At 38.0% G+C, this 16,596-nt stretch overlaps 5 non-coding genes across 5 annotated transcripts; all 5 read left to right on the plus strand.

The window, feature by feature from the left end:
- Positions 1-6,059: 6,059 nt before the first annotated feature.
- Positions 6,060-6,260, plus strand: LOC136748960 (small nucleolar RNA U3). Its single transcript, XR_010816680.1, has one exon. It is a non-coding gene; the product is annotated as a small nucleolar RNA U3 (small nucleolar RNA).
- Positions 6,261-8,615: 2,355 nt separating this feature from the next.
- Positions 8,616-8,816, plus strand: LOC136748961 (small nucleolar RNA U3). The gene has a single exon (XR_010816681.1). It is a non-coding gene; the product is annotated as a small nucleolar RNA U3 (small nucleolar RNA).
- A 2,355-nt stretch (positions 8,817-11,171) lies between these two features.
- LOC136748962 (small nucleolar RNA U3) lies at positions 11,172-11,372 on the plus strand. Its single transcript, XR_010816682.1, has one exon. It is a non-coding gene; the product is annotated as a small nucleolar RNA U3 (small nucleolar RNA).
- A 2,355-nt stretch (positions 11,373-13,727) lies between these two features.
- On the plus strand, positions 13,728-13,928 carry LOC136748964 (small nucleolar RNA U3). The gene has a single exon (XR_010816683.1). It is a non-coding gene; the product is annotated as a small nucleolar RNA U3 (small nucleolar RNA).
- Positions 13,929-16,283: 2,355 nt separating this feature from the next.
- Positions 16,284-16,484, plus strand: LOC136748965 (small nucleolar RNA U3). Its single transcript, XR_010816684.1, has one exon. It is a non-coding gene; the product is annotated as a small nucleolar RNA U3 (small nucleolar RNA).
- The last annotated feature ends 112 nt before the right edge of the window (positions 16,485-16,596 follow it).

A 16,596-nucleotide genomic window follows, 5' to 3' on the forward strand; every position in this document is an offset into this window, starting at 1 on the left:
CAGACTCTTTACTCTCGTCAATAACAGAGCGGCTGTGTTTGTTCTGCACACTGCGCTGCATCAGGAAGGGACACCAGTCTGGCCGCTTAGGAAGCCTGAGCCGCTGCGCATCACTGTCACCTGTTTTGGTGCGAGTGAAAGTGACAGCAGGACACCCCCAACAAGGGAATGGTTTTGCAGGTGGTGGCCACACACAATTGCTCTCTCCTTATCCTTCCTGAGTGGTCAGACTCTTTATTCTCGTCAAACTCAGAGGGAAACCAATCAAAACTACCAGGGCTATACAGTTCTGTACTAATTAAACATTATTAAAGGGTTGTAAAGCTACTTAATCTAATATGAACTGATTAAATGGCCCATTTTCTGATTACACTGTAAAGTATAAAGCTGTTGCAGCATGAAGGGAACTTCAATTGCATTAACTTCCATGTCTCCACTGCTGAAGACTTAATCTGTATTGGTACAGAAGGTTGCCTATTGGAGCAATTTAACACTAGCCAAGTAGCAGCGAAATGGTTATCCTCTTCTAAGTAGACATGCTAGATCTGTGACACGTGCACATACCACGTGCACATCCCATGTTCGTTTGTATTTGTTCTCTTAGTGATTCGTGATTTTAACAAACATCATTAATTATGTATTATAACATTCCGTTAGATGTACGTAAATGATGTAATTGCACTCATATGAAAGTTTACAATAGTATACGATGGTATACTATTGGATGTACTATGGTACATGTTTCTGTATCATGGTACTGTATGGTACAATGTGAATCGTGTACCATGGTGTACCATGGTATACAATGGTATGTACTATGGTATGTTACATTACTTTATAGTACTATGGTACAATATATAAAATGTACCATAGTAAAATACCTTGAACACCATAGGTGTTAATGTGCACATGGTACATGTCCACACCAGGTGGATCAAGAGACCAGAACAATTCAATGTCAACCTGTGCATTTACAAAAAGCTATTTGGACCACACTTAATTGTTTATTTAAGAGATGCTATTTTTTTTACGTTATGCACTCTCTCAAAATGAACTTAGTTACTAATATAAATTATTAATAAACCAGATATATTAATACAAACCAAGCAAGACACACTAATCTGTTTTAAGTGATATTTAGTACATCTGTAAAAGTTGAAAGGGTTGACAAATACAGTGTTAATGTTAAGTTTCACTGGTCGCCAAATTCAAATCACTGGTATAAAGTTAAGTCCTAATTCAGAGGTCATCTCTAGTCCATTTCAAACAATGGCATCTTAATAATGTGGAGAAATCTGTCATGCTGCAAAAGGATGCATTTTGCTTCAATTTCTTTTGATGTACACACCATCAACTCATGCGTGGTCTGAACCTAAACCAAGAACTTTGAAATATGTACATTAATAGCAGAATCATAAATAGTACATTGATTCTGCACCTTGGCCAACTTCTGGTAAAATATTAGCAGCTCTGAACAAGAGCATTCCTCTACACACTGACATGCTGTTCGGACCACCACAAAAGAAGAAATTACTCCATAGGACTGTTGTGTAGCTATGACAGAATTATTCCTGTTGTAACCTACTCCATATTCTTGAGTTGCTAGTAATTTCTTGAAAACAATACAATGCTTGTAAACGCAAGCAAGACTATTCTGCAGGTAACAATTATGTACAGTATTTTTCTCTAATGCCACCTTTTCACTGGCAGACAGTTGTCTTTTCATACCCTTTTCCAGGGTAACTATATCACCATTAATGTAGTTTGCCATGTTTGTCAGAGGAACATAACTGGTCAGTCTTTAGAAAAGGCGGCTTGCTTCTCTGGATGCACTGAGTCACCACTGCGTATAATTATTTGCTATGCAAAGAAATTCCTTAAGATTTGACAAGGCACTGCTTGTGTTCTACAGAATAAATCAAGCAATTTTCATTGGTACTTTCATACACAAATGCTGAGTTGGCCCGTAATAGACCCCGATCCCTAGCACTTTGTGTGAGATGCACAAGCAAATGAGAATAATAAGAACAGTGCTCTGGAATTTGTGACACAAAATAAATGAGACACAATTCTGTGCAGTTCAGCTGATCTTGAATGGTCACACAAGAGAGGAGAATATGAAGAGCGCACACAAGAAGCATCCAATGGTTATAAAACCTTCTCTGTAAAATATTTTTCAAAATCACTGGAGAATACAGGAGAAGAAATGCTCTCCATTCGGTCGCTTTCCAAAAATGTATTTCGGAAAGTGGTCTTGGATTACATCTCACTTCATTAGGTGGCTGAATGTTGAGCATTTCATCATCAAGAACCCTTAAATCCAAAGGCTGCAAATGGAACTCTTCTTCAAGATATTCAGGATCAACCCATAGATTTGTGAACAGCCAAACAACACCAAGGCACACTGATTGCATATAGTCTGGTACAAATCCATTAATTATGTCAAAAGAAGGTAACACAAGTAGGGTCCTAGCACCTTTGACACTCAGCTTGATCATTGTTACTTTCTAATACTGTTTCAACCATTTCAATTGTGCCAGCCATTGTTCTCTGTGGTGGTTCTTCAGAAGTCAGAGGGTACACGCTTGCGTAACTCTTCCCTTTTGCAACAACTGTCCCTTCATGACAACAGAAGCCACAGCCATATGCTCCATTAAACTGTTTAAAATTGTGAACCATGGCACGTGCAACCGCATCACAAACACATATTAGTGCACGCACTCTGCTAGTATGCTGATGTCCATTCTTATCTATCCCAGCAAAGCCATCAGCATGTAAACTCTGTAGTTCTGAAACAAACGGAGTAACATACGTGTCAATGCATGGCTTTTGTCTTCCAAACCACAACGTATGCAGCACAACATTACTACGTCTGTCTTTCAAAGTCAACTCATTCACTGTGCACAAAATAGGCCATATTGAGTACTGTGAAGACTTGAACACAGGGCTACCATCACAGTTGAATGAAATAGTGATGTTGTCTTGATTTTCAACAAACTCTCCCTGCTCTTTGTACAGATTTCCAGTACTGATGTCACATGTCTCAGCATCAGGTCGAAAATGAGACCTTATTGATGTTTGACACAAGATATTTTAAGTTGTGGAGCTAGTGGCATAACCCAAAAATTGTTTGCTAACTTGAGTAGTCCCTGTTTGTTCACTGCACAATTACAGGCCTGACGATGGTCCTTTGGATCTCTACTAAGATATTCTAAACACTTTGGGCAGTAAAAGTGGACTTCTGCAGTCAGGTTAAAAAATGCCTTATCCAAAAACCATTTTGTTTTTGGTACACATCCTGGTGCTACAGTATTTAATAAATCCAGTATGTCTTTTAAAGCTACACCAGACAAGCCATGTCTCAAAGAAAATGCCATCAGCAGGGCCAGAAAGTTGTCCCTGCAAAGATTTTTTTTTTTTTTTTTAAATGCACACAAATATAAAAAACCCGTATAGCATAATCACTGGGTCAATGTATTTAAAACAAACAAAAACCACACATTTGCATTAAGTATTTTTGCATTTGGTATTCTACCAAAAAACAAAAACAGAAAAAAGTCAGATATTCTTTATGGATTGTGCTTTTTCTCAGAGACCTCTATTCAGTTTTATTTTTGCAACTGATAATACTATAAATTAATTATAAATGGCATCACTACCTCCATGGCTTCATTTGGTTCCAAGTGGATAGTATTTTCATCCTCTTGTGTCGTAGGCACATCATAGTTACCTCGTGCAACCTACAAATGTACAGAAACATCTCAGATTAATCATTTTTACCACCATGAAGAGATCTGCACTTAGTATCATGCTTGACTAAAAGGTCAAATATACTTAATTACTTACTGGGTCATTGTAGTCTAGGAATACTGGTAATTATCCATCATTAAACTAATTTATGGCATCTTCTTCATCAGTAAGGACAAGATCACCTGATGATCCATCCTCTGCAGCAGCAGTGCGTACAAGTAACACTGACAGAGCGCCAATAGGACGAATACAGGAGCTGGAAATACATGTACATCACATGAAATGCATGTACAAATGCATTGATATGGAAATATTTTAAGAAAACTTTTACTGATTCCTCAGAAAAAGTTTTGATCATTATTTTAATTATTTTCAATTATTTCCAGACAGAAAACAATATTTAAAATTTAAAAAATATATAAATATATATATATATATATATATATATATATATATATATATATATTGCAAATAACATTAATTTGCAATTAAGTTAGAGCAGGTGTACAGCCTAAAAAATAGCATTGCTTGCTCATCAGCCTGTTTAGTAGTTATAGTAAATATTGATCAATTAGTTGTTATTGACATGCATTGCTGGATAATGAGGTATGGTTTCTGTGTCCAATATTTATATTGTGTTTTGCAGTCTCCTCATCAGGCTTTCATTACACAGTCACTGAGGGGCCGCTGCTCTAAGGTGTCTGCTGCGAGATACACCACCGATCTTCTGCACGGCCTGTACACAACCAAGCATATGGCATCCCGGTGCATGGCTGGGGGCACATCCTGCAAAACTGTTGGTGACGCCAAGCCAGCCTTACCATGAGAGGAAGGTGTTGCTATAATTGGTAAATCAGAAATGTATTCTTTACATAGAATAACCATTCAAATGTACATACTTTTCTCAAAGGTACTAAAATAAGTATTGAAAATTAGTAACAGAAATTCATATATATATATATCATCCCTGATGAAAGGTTCCCATGGTGCATGTTTAGTCCTTGGAATGGCATCTGCTACGAAAGTTAATAAGAAAAACATGTTTTAATAATAGTATTTTCACAGTTATTGTGGTTTTACCTTAATTTCCCCATGTTTCCTACGATTATAACATGCCTTCACTGTGTGTCAGACTTCTTTTTATTCTTGTCAAAATCAGATTGAAACTAATGAAAACTGTTGGTTGTCCCGTTATGTGATACATAGTTAGAAAACGTCATTAATTATGTATTATAGCACTCCGTTAGATGTATATAATTGACGTGATTGCAGTAGTTTAAGGTACATTTCTTCGTATGTTTATTTTAGTTAGTTAACAGTACAACTGTGTTGATGTGTGTTGACACTGGGGTACAATGCCGCGCTGAAGGGTCCAGTCCCGGCGCACACAGGCGCTGCGTCCCGCCACTGCCAAACACGTGTTCATTACATGTAACATAACATGCAAACCTATTGTTATAAATCGAGTTAGAAAACTTTTTGCCCTCCTTATGTATCAGATTGTTTTGGTTTTGTTTTTTATTTTATGGTTTTATTAGTTTTATGATTTATCTGATGCATTTTCAGTGAATTTAAATGTATTTGACCATATTGTTTATTTGTTTAATGGTTTTATTTGGCAGTATTGCCCTTAATCGCAAGTTTATTTGATTTATTGCACATGTTTATTTGAGTTCATGTATTTTGTTTAAGTTAATCACTGTAAGATTTTAAAAATGTTAAGTGATTTTAGGGATTGATTTAATTTTTTTTAAGTATTAAAGTATTAACATTTTGAATGTCTTTATTTTATTGAAATGTAAAATACTTTACCTAATAAAACAGTATTTTACTTAAACGATTAAACACGTAATATATGGAGGCATTTTGCAAGTAGTGTGGGGGGTAATTCAATTTATATAGGCAGTCTGACATGCGCAGAGACACAGCAGCACCACGTGTTCTTTAGCGCTCACTTTGCACAGGTAACTCAGAGTGGACATTTTGATAGAAAACTCTTTATCCCCGTAAATCAATAAACGCATCATATATACCGTGGGATTTTGTAGTGTTTGGAGTAATTCCCTTTAGAATATATTCAGTGTGTATGCAAATGATTTACCGCGTTGCCTTGTGGGATTTCACAAAAAGATAAGTACGTGTAAACCTTCTACTGGTGAGATCGACGTTTTGTACAGACTTTGAATGACTTGACTTGTCTGTCTTTGTAAAGTCAGTTTAGGGAAGAAAAGCGCGGCTGCTAAAACGTCACACCGTCAGCGGCGCAGACAGAGCGGCTCAGCGGGCGCTGTGGCCGCGGGGCGGCTGGTAAGACTATACTTTCAGGGATCATTTCTATAGTGCGTGACTTGAGAAATGCGTTTCTAAAGTGTTTGGTCTCTCTGACCCCGAGGAGGAGCCGTAGCGCCCCCTTCTGAGCGCGAAGCGGGCCGAGCTGCACTGCGGCTGCGCGGCCATTGATGACCGTTCCTCCCTCTGGGGCTGGAGGAAGGGGGCGCTTTCTGAGTGGTCAGACTCTTTACTCTCGTCAATAACAGAGCGGCTGTGTTTGCTCTGCGCTGCCTCAGGAAGGGACACCAGTCCGGCCGCTTAGGAAGCCTGAGCCGCTGCGCATCACTGGCACCTGTTTTGGTGCGAGTGGAAGTGACAGCAGGACACCCCCAACAAGGGAATGCTTTTGCAGGTGGTGGCCGCACACAATTGCTCTCTCCTTATCCTTCCTGAGTGGTCAGACTCTTTATTCTCGTCATAATCAGACTCAGATTCTTATGTCTAGTTATATAGTACTTCCGAAACAATCATTAACAAGTGTCTCAGTTTTGAATAGATTTACAGATTTCTTTTTAGAGCACTTTACTCGCATTACTATATCTATATATGTATCTGTTGTTTCTTTTCATGTTGGAAGTTTGTACACGAATATTCCACATGAAGGTGGTTTGGAGGCGCTATCATATTATTTTGAACCCCAAAAGATTACATTCCTATGCATTTTCTATTAAAAATAACGGAATTTGTCTTGAAGTCCAACTATTTCTTGTTCAATAACAAGTATTATTTATAATCTCAGGGTACAGCCATGGGTTCGTCATTTGCCCCAAAATATGCAAATGTATATTTGGGTTATTGGGGAAAACAATATATTAATGATCGTTCCTCCAATCCACTATTACGAATTGTTTATTTAAGGAAAAGCTATATTGGTGATATAATTTTACTGTGGACTGGTTCTGCAGATGATTTGATGGTGTTAAGCAATTATATACAATACTCATCACACTTTGAAATTTACTATGGAATATAGTCAAAATGAATTGCATTTTTTAGATTTGAATATTTCCATAAATACTGATGGACATTTAATATGTCAATTTTTCGGAAACCCACTGCCCGAAATAGATCTTACATGCTCATCCGAAATATATGATTAAAAACATACCCTATGGTCAATTCACATGCCTTCAAAGAATATGTGGCAATGAGTCTGATTATGAATGTAAAGCTAAAGATCTCCAGAATCGGTTTCAGTTAAGGGGTTACAAAAGTGACAAACGAAGAGAAATTTAAAAATAGGTATATCAGAACATAAAGCTGCTATTCGCAATAACAATATGGACTATGCTATAGCCAGACATTATAAAAAAAAAAGAATCATGGGTCAGCCTCTAGTTTGACATTTGTGGCAATTGAAAAAATAGCAGAATAACATTAAGCGTTTGCTAAACAGAGAAGCGTTTTGGATTTTCACTGTAAAAGCAATGGAACCATATGGGTTAAATGAAACCCTGGATCTTAGTTCTTTTTTGTGAATGGATAAGTTTTGGGAAAAATGTATTGTTCAGATTTGATTCTTTCATGTGGAATATGGTGAGTGATCATGTTTATATGAAAATGAATTGTCATTATTGTTGGGATGTAATTGATATTAACGTTTTTATTATCTTTCCAATAGTAGGATCAATATATCAAAACTATGCAGTCTATGTCTTAATTACAATGGATATTGGAATTTGATTTAACTGATTGACAAGATTGGGTAGGATAGTGGTTTATAAGATTTGTATGTTTAATATACTGTGATATGGCCAATGTATATATGATAATTGTTTTGCACTTGTTTGTAACTAAAATAACTTGATAATTTGATGGAATGTAATTATTGGGTGAGGGTGGGTTTAATTTCTTAATTGACTTTTTAATTGTTATTTAAAAGACACCTGTTGGGTGATTGTGGAGGATACCCGATGAAGACACATCGGTGTCGAAAAGCGTTGTGAGTGATTCAATAAAATTAAATTGTAAAAATATAAAAGTCTGGTCTAAATAACTAATAGTACGGCTACAAAATTTATTTTTCTTTATATATGTATAGTCACTGAATATGTACTGGTGTGTAATGCACATGTCATCAGTGGTGTCGTAACAGTGGAATGGAATATGACGCATGCTGTGTGCGGTCCAGTCTGACATGCGCAGAGACACAGCAGCACCACGTGTTCTTTAGCGCTCACTTTGCACAGGTAACTCAGAGTGGACATTTTGATAGAAAACTCTTTATCCCCGTAAATCAATAAACGCATCATATATACCGTGGGATTTTGTAGTGTTTGGAGTAATTCCCTTTAGAATATATTCAGTGTGTATGCAAATGATTTACCGCGTTGCCTTGTGGGATTTTACAAAAAGATAAGTACATGTAAACCTTCTACTGGTGAGATCGACGTTTTGTACAGACTTTGAATGACTTGACTTGTCTGTCTTTGTAAAGTCAGTTTAGGGAAGAAAAGCGCGGCTGATAAAACGTCACACCGTCAGCGGCGCAGACAGAGCGGCTCAGCGGGCGCTGTGGCCGCGGGGCGGCTGGTAAGACTATACTTTCAGGGATCATTTCTATAGTGCGTGACTTGAGAAATGCGTTTCTAAAGTGTTTGGTCTCTCTGACCCCGAGGAGGAGCCGTAGCGCCCCCTTCTGAGCGCGAAGCGGGCCGAGCTGCACTGCGGCTGCGCGGCCATTGATGACCGTTCCTCCCTCTGGGGCTGGAGGAAGGGGGCGCTTTCTGAGTGGTCAGACTCTTTACTCTCGTCAATAACAGAGCGGCTGTGTTTGCTCTGCGCTGCCTCAGGAAGGGACACCAGTCCGGCCGCTTAGGAAGCCTGAGCCGCTGCGCATCACTGGCACCTGTTTTGGTGCGAGTGGAAGTGACAGCAGGACACCCCCAACAAGGGAATGCTTTTGCAGGTGGTGGCCGCACACAATTGCTCTCTCCTTATCCTTCCTGAGTGGTCAGACTCTTTATTCTCGTCATAATCAGACTCAGATTCTTATGTCTAGTTATATAGTACTTCCGAAACAATCATTAACAAGTGTCTCAGTTTTGAATAGATTTACAGATTTCTTTTTAGAGCACTTTACTCGCATTACTATATCTATATATGTATCTGTTGTTTCTTTTCATGTTGGAAGTTTGTACACGAATATTCCACATGAAGGTGGTTTGGAGGCGCTATCATATTATTTTGAACCCCAAAAGATTACATTCCTATGCATTTTCTATTAAAAATAACGGAATTTGTCTTGAAGTCCAACTATTTCTTGTTCAATAACAAGTATTATTTATAATCTCAGGGTACAGCCATGGGTTCGTCATTTGCCCCAAAATATGCAAATGTATATTTGGGTTATTGGGGAAAACAATATATTAATGATCGTTCCTCCAATCCACTATTACGAATTGTTTATTTAAGGAAAAGCTATATTGGTGATATAATTTTACTGTGGACTGGTTCTGCAGATGATTTGATGGTGTTAAGCAATTATATACAATACTCATCACACTTTGAAATTTACTATGGAATATAGTCAAAATGAATTGCATTTTTTAGATTTGAATATTTCCATAAATACTGATGGACATTTAATATGTCAATTTTTCGGAAACCCACTGCCCGAAATAGATCTTACATGCTCATCCGAAATATATGATTAAAAACATACCCTATGGTCAATTCACATGCCTTCAAAGAATATGTGGCAATGAGTCTGATTATGAATGTAAAGCTAAAGATCTCCAGAATCGGTTTCAGTTAAGGGGTTACAAAAGTGACAAACGAAGAGAAATTTAAAAATAGGTATATCAGAACATAAAGCTGCTATTCGCAATAACAATATGGACTATGCTATAGCCAGACATTATAAAAAAAAAAGAATCATGGGTCAGCCTCTAGTTTGACATTTGTGGCAATTGAAAAAATAGCAGAATAACATTAAGCGTTTGCTAAACAGAGAAGCGTTTTGGATTTTCACTGTAAAAGCAATGGAACCATATGGGTTAAATGAAACCCTGGATCTTAGTTCTTTTTTGTGAATGGATAAGTTTTGGGAAAAATGTATTGTTCAGATTTGATTCTTTCATGTGGAATATGGTGAGTGATCATGTTTATATGAAAATGAATTGTCATTATTGTTGGGATGTAATTGATATTAACGTTTTTATTATCTTTCCAATAGTAGGATCAATATATCAAAACTATGCAGTCTATGTCTTAATTACAATGGATATTGGAATTTGATTTAACTGATTGACAAGATTGGGTAGGATAGTGGTTTATAAGATTTGTATGTTTAATATACTGTGATATGGCCAATGTATATATGATAATTGTTTTGCACTTGTTTGTAACTAAAATAACTTGATAATTTGATGGAATGTAATTATTGGGTGAGGGTGGGTTTAATTTCTTAATTGACTTTTTAATTGTTATTTAAAAGACACCTGTTGGGTGATTGTGGAGGATACCCGATGAAGACACATCGGTGTCGAAAAGCGTTGTGAGTGATTCAATAAAATTAAATTGTAAAAATATAAAAGTCTGGTCTAAATAACTAATAGTACGGCTACAAAATTTATTTTTCTTTATATATGTATAGTCACTGAATATGTACTGGTGTGTAATGCACATGTCATCAGTGGTGTCGTAACAGTGGAATGGAATATGACGCATGCTGTGTGCGGTCCAGTCTGACATGCGCAGAGACACAGCAGCACCACGTGTTCTTTAGCGCTCACTTTGCACAGGTAACTCAGAGTGGACATTTTGATAGAAAACTCTTTATCCCCGTAAATCAATAAACGCATCATATATACCGTGGGATTTTGTAGTGTTTGGAGTAATTCCCTTTAGAATATATTCAGTGTGTATGCAAATGATTTACCGCGTTGCCTTGTGGGATTTTACAAAAAGATAAGTACATGTAAACCTTCTACTGGTGAGATCGACGTTTTGTACAGACTTTGAATGACTTGACTTGTCTGTCTTTGTAAAGTCAGTTTAGGGAAGAAAAGCGCGGCTGATAAAACGTCACACCGTCAGCGGCGCAGACAGAGCGGCTCAGCGGGCGCTGTGGCCGCGGGGCGGCTGGTAAGACTATACTTTCAGGGATCATTTCTATAGTGCGTGACTTGAGAAATGCGTTTCTAAAGTGTTTGGTCTCTCTGACCCCGAGGAGGAGCCGTAGCGCCCCCTTCTGAGCGCGAAGCGGGCCGAGCTGCACTGCGGCTGCGCGGCCATTGATGACCGTTCCTCCCTCTGGGGCTGGAGGAAGGGGGCGCTTTCTGAGTGGTCAGACTCTTTACTCTCGTCAATAACAGAGCGGCTGTGTTTGCTCTGCGCTGCCTCAGGAAGGGACACCAGTCCGGCCGCTTAGGAAGCCTGAGCCGCTGCGCATCACTGGCACCTGTTTTGGTGCGAGTGGAAGTGACAGCAGGACACCCCCAACAAGGGAATGCTTTTGCAGGTGGTGGCCGCACACAATTGCTCTCTCCTTATCCTTCCTGACTGGTCAGACTCTTTATTCTCGTCATAATCAGACTCAGATTCTTATGTCTAGTTATATAGTACTTCCGAAACAATCATTAACAAGTGTCTCAGTTTTGAATAGATTTACAGATTTCTTTTTAGAGCACTTTACTCGCATTACTATATCTATATATGTATCTGTTGTTTCTTTTCATGTTGGAAGTTTGTACACGAATATTCCACATGAAGGTGGTTTGGAGGCGCTATCATATTATTTTGAACCCCAAAAGATTACATTCCTATGCATTTTCTATTAAAAATAACGGAATTTGTCTTGAAGTCCAACTATTTCTTGTTCAATAACAAGTATTATTTATAATCTCAGGGTACAGCCATGGGTTCGTCATTTGCCCCAAAATATGCAAATGTATATTTGGGTTATTGGGGAAAACAATATATTAATGATCGTTCCTCCAATCCACTATTACGAATTGTTTATTTAAGGAAAAGCTATATTGGTGATATAATTTTACTGTGGACTGGTTCTGCAGATGATTTGATGGTGTTAAGCAATTATATACAATACTCATCACACTTTGAAATTTACTATGGAATATAGTCAAAATGAATTGCATTTTTTAGATTTGAATATTTCCATAAATACTGATGGACATTTAATATGTCAATTTTTCGGAAACCCACTGCCCGAAATAGATCTTACATGCTCATCCGAAATATATGATTAAAAACATACCCTATGGTCAATTCACATGCCTTCAAAGAATATGTGGCAATGAGTCTGATTATGAATGTAAAGCTAAAGATCTCCAGAATCGGTTTCAGTTAAGGGGTTACAAAAGTGACAAACGAAGAGAAATTTAAAAATAGGTATATCAGAACATAAAGCTGCTATTCGCAATAACAATATGGACTATGCTATAGCCAGACATTATAAAAAAAAAAGAATCATGGGTCAGCCTCTAGTTTGACATTTGTGGCAATTGAAAAAATAGCAGAATAACATTAAGCGTTTGCTAAACAGAGAAGCGTTTTGGATTTTCACTGTAAAAGCAATGGAACCATATGGGTTAAATGAAACCCTGGATCTTAGTTCTTTTTTGTGAATGGATAAGTTTTGGGAAAAATGTATTGTTCAGATTTGATTCTTTCATGTGGAATATGGTGAGTGATCATGTTTATATGAAAATGAATTGTCATTATTGTTGGGATGTAATTGATATTAACGTTTTTATTATCTTTCCAATAGTAGGATCAATATATCAAAACTATGCAGTCTATGTCTTAATTACAATGGATATTGGAATTTGATTTAACTGATTGACAAGATTGGGTAGGATAGTGGTTTATAAGATTTGTATGTTTAATATACTGTGATATGGCCAATGTATATATGATAATTGTTTTGCACTTGTTTGTAACTAAAATAACTTGATAATTTGATGGAATGTAATTATTGGGTGAGGGTGGGTTTAATTTCTTAATTGACTTTTTAATTGTTATTTAAAAGACACCTGTTGGGTGATTGTGGAGGATACCCGATGAAGACACATCGGTGTCGAAAAGCGTTGTGAGTGATTCAATAAAATTAAATTGTAAAAATATAAAAGTCTGGTCTAAATAACTAATAGTACGGCTACAAAATTTATTTTTCTTTATATATGTATAGTCACTGAATATGTACTGGTGTGTAATGCACATGTCATCAGTGGTGTCGTAACAGTGGAATGGAATATGACGCATGCTGTGTGCGGTCCAGTCTGACATGCGCAGAGACACAGCAGCACCACGTGTTCTTTAGCGCTCACTTTGCACAGGTAACTCAGAGTGGACATTTTGATAGAAAACTCTTTATCCCCGTAAATCAATAAACGCATCATATATACCGTGGGATTTTGTAGTGTTTGGAGTAATTCCCTTTAGAATATATTCAGTGTGTATGCAAATGATTTACCGCGTTGCCTTGTGGGATTTTACAAAAAGATAAGTACATGTAAACCTTCTACTGGTGAGATCGACGTTTTGTACAGACTTTGAATGACTTGACTTGTCTGTCTTTGTAAAGTCAGTTTAGGGAAGAAAAGCGCGGCTGATAAAACGTCACACCGTCAGCGGCGCAGACAGAGCGGCTCAGCGGGCGCTGTGGCCGCGGGGCGGCTGGTAAGACTATACTTTCAGGGATCATTTCTATAGTGCGTGACTTGAGAAATGCGTTTCTAAAGTGTTTGGTCTCTCTGACCCCGAGGAGGAGCCGTAGCGCCCCCTTCTGAGCGCGAAGCGGGCCGAGCTGCACTGCGGCTGCGCGGCCATTGATGACCGTTCCTCCCTCTGGGGCTGGAGGAAGGGGGCGCTTTCTGAGTGGTCAGACTCTTTACTCTCGTCAATAACAGAGCGGCTGTGTTTGCTCTGCGCTGCCTCAGGAAGGGACACCAGTCCGGCCGCTTAGGAAGCCTGAGCCGCTGCGCATCACTGGCACCTGTTTTGGTGCGAGTGGAAGTGACAGCAGGACACCCCCAACAAGGGAATGCTTTTGCAGGTGGTGGCCGCACACAATTGCTCTCTCCTTATCCTTCCTGACTGGTCAGACTCTTTATTCTCGTCATAATCAGACTCAGATTCTTATGTCTAGTTATATAGTACTTCCGAAACAATCATTAACAAGTGTCTCAGTTTTGAATAGATTTACAGATTTCTTTTTAGAGCACTTTACTCGCATTACTATATCTATATATGTATCTGTTGTTTCTTTTCATGTTGGAAGTTTGTACACGAATATTCCACATGAAGGTGGTTTGGAGGCGCTATCATATTATTTTGAACCCCAAAAGATTACATTCCTATGCATTTTCTATTAAAAATAACGGAATTTGTCTTGAAGTCCAACTATTTCTTGTTCAATAACAAGTATTATTTATAATCTCAGGGTACAGCCATGGGTTCGTCATTTGCCCCAAAATATGCAAATGTATATTTGGGTTATTGGGGAAAACAATATATTAATGATCGTTCCTCCAATCCACTATTACGAATTGTTTATTTAAGGAAAAGCTATATTGGTGATATAATTTTACTGTGGACTGGTTCTGCAGATGATTTGATGGTGTTAAGCAATTATATACAATACTCATCACACTTTGAAATTTACTATGGAATATAGTCAAAATGAATTGCATTTTTTAGATTTGAATATTTCCATAAATACTGATGGACATTTAATATGTCAATTTTTCGGAAACCCACTGCCCGAAATAGATCTTACATGCTCATCCGAAATATATGATTAAAAACATACCCTATGGTCAATTCACATGCCTTCAAAGAATATGTGGCAATGAGTCTGATTATGAATGTAAAGCTAAAGATCTCCAGAATCGGTTTCAGTTAAGGGGTTACAAAAGTGACAAACGAAGAGAAATTTAAAAATAGGTATATCAGAACATAAAGCTGCTATTCGCAATAACAATATGGACTATGCTATAGCCAGACATTATTAAAAAAAAAGAATCATGGGTCAGCCTCTAGTTTGACATTTGTGGCAATTGAAAAAATAGCAGAATAACATTAAGCGTTTGCTAAACAGAGAAGCGTTTTGGATTTTCACTGTAAAAGCAATGGAACCATATGGGTTAAATGAAACCCTGGATCTTAGTTCTTTTTTGTGAATGGATAAGTTTTGGGAAAAATGTATTGTTCAGATTTGATTCTTTCATGTGGAATATGGTGAGTGATCATGTTTATATGAAAATGAATTGTCATTATTGTTGGGATGTAATTGATATTAACGTTTTTATTATCTTTCCAATAGTAGGATCAATATATCAAAACTATGCAGTCTATGTCTTAATTACAATGGATATTGGAATTTGATTTAACTGATTGACAAGATTGGGTAGGATAGTGGTTTATAAGATTTGTATGTTTAATATACTGTGATATGGCCAATGTATATATGATAATTGTTTTGCACTTGTTTGTAACTAAAATAACTTGATAATTTGATGGAATGTAATTATTGGGTGAGGGTGGGTTTAATTTCTTAATTGACTTTTTAATTGTTATTTAAAAGACACCTGTTGGGTGATTGTGGAGGATACCCGATGAAGACACATCGGTGTCGAAAAGCGTTGTGAGTGATTCAATAAAATTAAATTGTAAAAATATAAAAGTCTGGTCTAAATAACTAATAGTACGGCTACAAAATTTATTTTTCTTTATATATGTATAGTCACTGAATATGTACTGGTGTGTAATGCACATGTCATCAGTGGTGTCGTAACAGTGGAATGGAATATGACGCATGCTGTGTGCGGTCCAGTCTGACATGCGCAGAGACACAGCAGCACCACGTGTTCTTTAGCGCTCACTTTGCACAGGTAACTCAGAGTGGACATTTTGATAGAAAACTCTTTATCCCCGTAAATCAATAAACGCATCATATATACCGTGGGATTTTGTAGTGTTTGGAGTAATTCCCTTTAGAATATATTCAGTGTGTATGCAAATGATTTACCGCGTTGCCTTGTGGGATTTTACAAAAAGATAAGTACATGTAAACCTTCTACTGGTGAGATCGACGTTTTGTACAGACTTTGAATGACTTGACTTGTCTGTCTTTGTAAAGTCAGTTTAGGGAAGAAAAGCGCGGCTGATAAAACGTCACACCGTCAGCGGCGCAGACAGAGCGGCTCAGCGGGCGCTGTGGCCGCGGGGCGGCTGGTAAGACTATACTTTCAGGGATCATTTCTATAGTGCGTGACTTGAGAAATGCGTTTCTAAAGTGTTTGGTCTCTCTGACCCCGAGGAGGAGCCGTAGCGCCCCCTTCTGAGCGCGAAGCGGGCCGAGCTGCACTGCGGCTGCGCGGCCATTGATGACCGTTCCTCCCTCTGGGGCTGGAGGAAGGGGGCGCTTTCTGAGTGGTCAGACTCTTTACTCTCGTCAATAACAGAGCGGCTGTGTTTGCTCTGCGCTGCCTCAGGAAGGGACACCAGTCCGGCCGCTTAGGAAGCCTGAGCCGCTGCGCATCACTGGCA

The sequence above is a fragment of the Amia ocellicauda genome, chromosome 4 (genome assembly GCF_036373705.1).
Source record: "Amia ocellicauda isolate fAmiCal2 chromosome 4, fAmiCal2.hap1, whole genome shotgun sequence".
Taxonomy (NCBI): Eukaryota; Metazoa; Chordata; class Actinopteri; order Amiiformes; family Amiidae; genus Amia; species Amia ocellicauda.